The 5,691-nt window shown below is 31.4% G+C and overlaps 1 non-coding gene across 1 annotated transcript; it reads left to right on the top strand.

Moving 5' to 3' along the window:
• Positions 1-585: 585 nt before the first annotated feature.
• Positions 586-658, top strand: TRNAA-AGC (transfer RNA alanine (anticodon AGC)). The gene has a single exon. It is a non-coding gene; the product is annotated as a tRNA-Ala (tRNA).
• The last annotated feature ends 5,033 nt before the right edge of the window (positions 659-5,691 follow it).

Here is a 5,691-nt window from a genome sequence, read left to right as displayed (position 1 = left end):
ATTATCATTATTGAATATAAAAAATGAAAAATAAATTCAATAATAATAAACGAAAAAAAAACGAAAAAAAAAATGTGAAATAAAATTTTAATAACATATAATCAGAATTTCAGTAATAAAAAAAGAAGAAGAGGTTGGAAGAGGCAGTACAAGTGATGCGCCAAACAGAGCACGCGCAGATGTTTTTGATTCAGAAGACTTTTAAAAAAACAAACAGCTGCAAGATGAAAAGTGCTGCGTGTGTGCTGCGCCGCGCAGCAGTAAAAGGTTTTAAGAGTTTTTTTTTCAAAAAACAAACAGCACCTTAGTTACCTAAAATTGTCATCATAAAGTGGTGATTCGAATCACGTCGATTGTCGTTTACTCGTTTTTCAACATCTATTCATGATATTGATTTGAAGGATATGATACTTTTTATCTTGTACGATAAATAATTCCAAATTAAAATTCATAATTTTCATGATCACACAGCCAGAGATACATGCTCCTAAAATCACCCTTGGAAGTTTCAGTAACTGAAAAAGATCAGTTTCACAGCTTTCTGTTTTACGTTTTGATATGATACTATGTAAAATAGATCAACATGGGGATGTAGCTCAGATGGTAGAGCGCTCGCTTAGCATGCGAGAGGTACGGGGATCGATACCCCGCATCTCCATAATTTTTTTATCTTTTTTTTTTTTTGGCTGATATCGATGGCCCAATATAATTCCAGCCCAAATACTATTATTTTATTTAGACCCAAAACTCATAAGAATAAATAAATAATATGTTTGTTCAAATGATTCAGAGATTTTTGAGAAATCCTTATTTAATCCCAGCCCGTATACTTAATTATTTTGGGTTTACTCGTGTTTATGTGTCATGTAACAAGTCGGACACAAATTTTCAAAATTTGCTAATTTATAATAAAAAAATATGGATCTCAAATACGGACAGACATGTAACGTGACACAACACAAAAACAATACGTTTTAACAGCGTTACGCTAAAACACTGATTTAAATGAATTTATGTATCATTACATTTAAAACTCTTTAAACAAAAATTGCAATAGAAATCTACATGTTGAAGATAGTTTTTGGTACATGAAACATCAAAGAATACCCATTGTCTAACGTAGAGTTCTGAATCTCGACTCCAGCCACATAGCCATTGAGATAATAAGAAAGAAAGCAAAAATGTAACACCATATGTGCCATAAATCATACATGCAATGAACTAAGTAATGGTGAAAGAAACTTGTGTGTTGTCTACTTCCTGTTGAAGGCAAAGTCAAAAATGTTTTGCAATGAATGATCCAGATCAAAGTATAACTCTATCTACAAGTAGGATAATGGAATTTGGTCAGCGAATTACCACTTGACATTGCAAAGACAGACAATTAAGATGTATATGAGAATATGTATGGAATTGTCATTAATGATAAGATATACTATGAGAATATGTATGAGGTTGTCATTAATGATAAGATATGTATGAGAATATGTATGGTGTTGTCATTAATGATCCCTATGCGAGTGAAATAAGCGTCCAGATCAACATAAACAAACATAGAACTAGGTTTAGTTACCTTTTAGATGATGTTTTTAGCTTATAATGATTTATGAATTTTCAGAGAGATAAAAAAAACAAAGATTGATCTTCATCGTTTCAAGTGTCATCTATATCAATCTCCCGTCATCATAAATTTAAGAAATTGAACATATCTAGGGATGTACGTTTGGACCGAATACCTGAACCGAAACTGAAACCAGGACCAAACTGACCCGAATTAGGACCGAATAATTTATTTGGATCGGTTGTCGGGTAACTATTTTTGCCCAATTTGGGTTTTCGGATTATTCGGTCCAGGTTACCCGATTAAAGGTTTAATCGGGCCAAAAAACCGACTCGGAAAGTGAATAGTCACTTGAACCGAATAACCCAAATAAACCGAAATGACCCGAATAACCAAAATAAGAAAATTCTATATATAGCTCAAGAAAAAAATATTAAATTAATATTTTTTTTCTTGTTTGGGTTATTCGGATCATTTCGATTTATTTGGGTTATTCGGATCATTTCGGTTTATTTGGGTTAATCGGTTCGTAAACATAGTGTAAATGTTTATTTTGATTATTTCGGTCCTTTTGGGTTAATAACCGAACCGAAACCTCTATTACCCGAACTGAACCGGTCCCATATTAGTATAATCGGTCGGGGTTTCGATTCGCATTTTTCATCCAATTCGGGTTTCAGGTTATTCGGGTTCGAGTCGGTTCCGACCCGAAACACATTCGTAAACATATCTAATCGAATCAACCTTTGTATTTTTTGTTTTTTGTTTTTTGCGTTTTTTACTATTTTATGGTTTTTAGTAATTATAACTTGTTTACGAATAAATTTATAGGATGTGTGCATGAATACATGAGAATCTTGGACTCGTAGCCCAGTTTTACACGCCCTAACGACTTTACATATTCCTTTTAAGATCAAATATTCAAAATGTTTTTTTAGTAAGGAAAGGAATCAGGTACCGCAATAGAATGATCATATTATATCATTATATTACTATAATATAAATATGGGAGTTTCTAATATGTGCGCAATTAATCACAATTATTATCATAATTAAATGTTAAACACATTAATTATAAGAAATATTATCATAATTAAATATAAAATTCATTAATAATCTTTATAATTAATACATTTCACACTTAATTATGGTAATAATTATGATTAATTAATACTTCTTATATGTGCCCTTAGGGCACATATTAGAAAATCCCTATAAATATACTACAAAAAAAATCATATTATATGATCATATCATACAATAAAAAATCATACATATCGTACTATATTATAAATATACCATAATAAAAAATCGTATTATATCATCATATCATATTATACTTTAAATAATTATATAATATATCATATTATACTATATACAATTATACTCTTTTTCATTATATTTATTTGAAACTTTCTAACCCTTTCAACTTTCCGTCTTATCTATTAAATTTATTAAATTAAGTATGTTATTAAATACATAAATACTATCATATTAGTTCTAAACATTTTAAATTATCAAGATAATATATTTAATTTGTTAATTTGAAGATAACATTAATTTCAAAACCTAAATTAAAATATCAAATAATATTAAAAACGATCAAAGTCAATTTTTTTTAAATAGCTAAAAAGATGTTTAAATATTTAAATATAATTCCAAATCGACATTTATTTGGAATTCCATAACTTTATCGATAAGTGTTAATGTTTTAGATAACCATGATTAAAATTTCAAAAAATATCCAATAACTAATTTTTAAATTGATTACTCATAAGAATAGTTAAAAATAACACAAAATGAATATTTATATTTAATTTTATCAACATGCATGTCATGGGTAGAGGTTACTGATCCATCAATTTAGTATAACAATTATTATTTCATAGTTAATGTCATTAATATAATCATTTTCAATATAATATATTTGTCAAAAGTTTTATTACATACTTTAAGTTGTCCTACGCAATGTTTGCCTAGTTAAGAAATAAGGAAAAAAAAAAATAGGTTAAGGACACATGAAATAGTGTAAACTTTTGCACAGCCAAAATTAAAAAATATTATATTTTTTACACGAGAAATAATATAATAGACATTTTTTTTAAATAAAATTTTAAGGTAAGGATTTATCATTAAATTCATCTAAAATTTTCAAAACCTTCCATTTTGATAGGGTATTGCATGATAATGTTTTTTTTATATACGATTTATCATTAAATATTTTGTACACGACTTACGATTGTATCGGTCAACTTCTCCGATCTGCACCATCTACTCTCATCACCACCATCCACCTCCCGCCAATACTATCCATCTCCTGCAACAAACACATATTTTATCAACATTATAACCACCCATCTCCACCATTCACCGCCATCACCAAGAAGTTAATATAAAATCTAGAGATAATGACTTAGGAGGGTAATAACGTTTTCTGTTTGTCCATTTTAGGTCCATAACGTATTTTTTGTCCGTATTACACCATTAAGGTTATTATAATCGTTTACAAATAGTCCTTTTAACAGGAAGAAGCCGGTAAAAGGATTATTTATAAATGGTTATAATAACCTTAATGGTGTAATATACACAAAAAAATACGTTGGGAACCTAATATGGACAAACGGAAAACGTTATTACCCTCCTAGGTCATTATCCCATGAAACTATAAACACCTATAATAAATTTTTACTTTTTAAATAAGAAACTTATAGGTCTTGGGGTTGGTAGTTTGGATGTTTTTAACCGCGGCCTTCTTTATAAATGGAAATGACAATTTCTTAATGACAATAGAGCTCTTCGGATTAAAATTGTCAAATTTTGTCATGGGAAAGGTAGTGGTTTTTCGGACGATTCGAGAATAGGAATTGGAGGGGGTGTTTGGCAAAAGATTGTAGGATCCATTAATCACCTCCATGAGAATGGTTGTATTCATTCTAATTACATGTATAGAGTGGTGGGGGATGAGACTCAAACAAGGTTTTAGAAGGATGTTTGGTGCTTGGATATTCCTCTTAAGGAGCAGTTCGGGAGGCTCTTTGCTTTGGCCTTTAATCAAGATGTTCGAGTAGGTGAATAATGGGATCCGGGGGATGTAATTTTCATTGGCGTCGGGGGATTAGAGGAGGGGCTGAATCGACCCAATTTGATTATCTTGTAGAAGGATGTTTGGTGCTTGAATATTCCTCTTAGGGAGCGGTTCGGGAGGCTCTTTGCTTTAGCCTTTAATCAAGATGCTCGAGTAAGTGAATAATGGGATCCGGAGGGATGTAATTTTCATTGGCCCCTCCTCTAATCCCCCAACACCAATGAAAATTACATCCATCGGGATCCCATTATTGACTTACTCGAGCATCTTGATTAAAGGCTAAAGCAAAGAGCCTCCCGAACCGTTCCCTAAGAGGAATATCCAAGCACCAAACATCCTTCTAGAACCTCGTTTAAGTCTCACCCCCACCACTCTATACATGTAATTAGAAGGAATACAATCATTCTCATGGAGGTGATTAATGGATCCTACAATCTTTTGCCAAACACCCCCTCCAATTCCTATTCTCGAATCTTCAGAAAAACCACCACCTTCCCCATGACAAAATTTGACAATTTTAACCCGAAGAGCTCTCTTGTCATTAAGAAACCACCACTTCCATTTATAAAGAAGGCCGAGGTTAAAAACATCCAAAATACCAACCTCAAGACCTACAAGTTTCTTATTTAAAAAGTAAAAATTTACTATAGGGGTTTATAGTTTCATGGGATAATGACTTAGGAGGGTAATAACGTTTCCCGTTTGTCCATATTAGGTTCCCAACGTATTTTTTTGTGTATATTACACCATTAAGGTTATTATAACCGTTTATAAATAATCCTTTTACCGGCTTCTTCCTGTTAAAAGGACTATTTGTAAACGATTATAATAACCTTAATGGTGTAATACGCACAAAAAATACGTTAGGGACCTAAAATGGACAAACAGGAAACGTTATTACCCTCTTAAGTCATTATCCCTAAAATCTATGAATGGAGGTGGTTTACTTGTGTCGTGTGATTCACGAAGAAAGATAAAAGAGAGTGAGACAGATAGGAATGTGGGGATAGGGTGGGTTTTGCAAAATATAAGGAAAAGGAGATGA

This window comes from Lactuca saligna, chromosome 6, assembly GCF_052625555.1.
Source record: "Lactuca saligna cultivar CGN05327 chromosome 6, ASM5262555v1, whole genome shotgun sequence".
Taxonomy (NCBI): Eukaryota; Viridiplantae; Streptophyta; class Magnoliopsida; order Asterales; family Asteraceae; genus Lactuca; species Lactuca saligna.
Note: the sequence above shows the minus strand (reverse complement) of the source record. Positions and strands in the feature narration are given on the sequence as shown.